Source organism: Hordeum vulgare, chromosome 2H (assembly GCF_904849725.1).
Source record: "Hordeum vulgare subsp. vulgare chromosome 2H, MorexV3_pseudomolecules_assembly, whole genome shotgun sequence".
Lineage (NCBI taxonomy): Eukaryota > Viridiplantae > Streptophyta > Magnoliopsida > Poales > Poaceae > Hordeum > Hordeum vulgare.
Window position 1 is genome coordinate 548,056,688 of NC_058519.1, and position 2,211 is coordinate 548,058,898.

At 60.0% G+C, this 2,211-nt stretch overlaps 1 pseudogene; it reads left to right on the plus strand.

The window, feature by feature from the left end:
• Positions 1-714: 714 nt before the first annotated feature.
• On the plus strand, positions 715-1,761 carry LOC123428619 (annotated as a pseudogene).
• Positions 1,762-2,211: the final 450 nt, after the last annotated feature.

Consider the following 2,211-nt stretch of genomic DNA (forward strand, 5'->3'; position numbering starts at 1 on the left):
GGCGGGTGGGTTGAGATCGGCAGCGGTGGCGGTTGAGGTCGGCCACGGCGGCGAGTGGTGTGGCGACGGCCTGGGCACAAGCCAGGGTGGCCCAGGGTCGACGGGAGGAGGCGATGCGTACGGGTATAATTTTTGCAGTGAATCGTTTTTTCCTTTTGCATTGCACATAAATGATGGAGCGCGGGTTGAATAACAAAAATTATAGGGGCTTTTTTATAAAAATATCGTGGTGGGTTTTCCGAGGGAAGCAATAGCCGCTTTATTATTAGGTATATATATATATGGAGAGATAGCCAGGCACGTACGACGGCACAAAAGTTAAAGATGTTGCGTGGGTATTTGGTAGTACGTGGCGCACAACACATATGAAACGCCAGGTGTAGCATTGCCTAGAAAAAAGGCCACATGTAGCATCGCAACCAAACATTTGGTGTGCATGTGCCCATGTTTCCTTTGGTCAAAAAGATGACTCCACCTCGGAGCAGAGCAGACAGCCAGAGACCACCTGTTCACCGTCTCTCCATGCACGGCGCCACGCGCGCTCCTTCCAAACTCCGCCGACGCATCCATCTCCGCCGCCCTCAACTCCCGCCGCCGCATTTACTCCCACCCGCCGCGGTTTTTGGCTACTTAACTACTTGGCGTCCGGAGTAACGCGTCCACGGAGCAGCCTGGAATGAGCTCTGCTTCACCCCCTTCGACCGGCCAGGGGGAATGGTGAAGCTCGCGACGGCGAGGGAGGCGCGGCTGTACGGGTCGGCGCTGGCAGTGCGCTGGTGGGAGTACATCAACGCCGGTGCGTACATGTTCGGGACCCTGCTCCTGGCCGCGGGGCTCGCGGCGCTGTGCGCGTCCGAGGGCGGTGTTGGCCCCAGGGACGCGGGGCTCGCGGCGCTGTGCGCGTCCGAGGGCGGTGTTGGCCCCAGGGACGCCGGGCTCGCCGTGGCCGGCGTGGCATTGGCCGTGGTGGCGGCTGTGAACGCGCACGACCTGGGGGCGCACCTTACCGGCATGGACTGCCGCGTGGGCCTCGCCCGGTTCGACCCCCAGCCCGGCCTCATCGAGCTCCTCGCCCCCGCGCTCCACGCCGTCGGCTGCGTCCTCGCCATCGTCGGCCTCGCGCTGCAGCTCTTCTCCAAGGTGAGTGAGTGTGCACCGTCGACAACCACAATCATCGATGAGCTCGGCGATCGCTTTAACTGACCAACTGCTGCATTTTCGTGTTGATGGTGGAGCAGGGCGACAGGTTAGAGAGGCGCGGCCGACGCCCTGCTCGCCGGCGCGGTGCTCTGGATCCTGGGCTCGGTGCTCAGCTCATGCGAGACGTACGAGCGCGCCGACGGCCGCGCGCAGCTGCTGCAGTCCAGCGTGCAGGTCCCGGTCCTCCTCGGCAGCCTGCTCTTCCTCGTCGCGGCCGTACTCCACCGCCGCGGTGAGCCCACCCTGCCAGGCGAGAGCGAGAGGTGGATTAGCCTGTGCGAGAGCGTGCTGTGGGTGGCGGGCGCACTGTTCAACGTGCTCAAGGTGTTCGTGATGCACCAGAGCGACGCGTGCGGCGGCGATGGGCGGCGTGCTGGATCTCCTGCACCGCCAGATGCTCCGCCTGCGCTCCGGATCTGGGCGGAGCTCCAGAGGAGGCAGGGCTGGGGGCGAAGGCTTCGACAGCTCGCCAGCGGCGGGATCCGGCGTGGATCGGGGCCGGCAACCGTCGGGAGGAGCGAGGCGGCGACCGGCGGAAGGAGCGGGGCGGCGGCGCGGTGAGCAAATCAGGGGCTCGGGAGGAGTCGGTGGGTGGCTGCTGCCTTGGTCCGCCCCGATGCAGGGGTTTATTTGAAAAAACGAAACATTTTTCCACTTAATGAAGGGTCGCGGGTTGATTACGAAGAAATAGAGGGGTGTTTTTGCAAAAGTGCCACGACGGACGACCAGAAACCCTATTTGCTTTATTATTAGGGAGAGATAGGTGTCTACAAAAGATAGAGATGTGATACATAGTTGGTCGGTGGAGATATAAACATGAAGTCGGGTTATCTTTGGTGACGGTTAAGCTTGCAAATTTTAACCCAAGGTGATCTCTGATTTTCGAGGTTCTCTATACAAACCTTTTTGTGACTGTTAGGGTCTAAAATGTGAATCTAGAGTATTTTTGGTGGCGGGTAGGCTTTCAAATGTGAATATAGCATATTTTAGGTTGGGGTTATGATTGTAGAT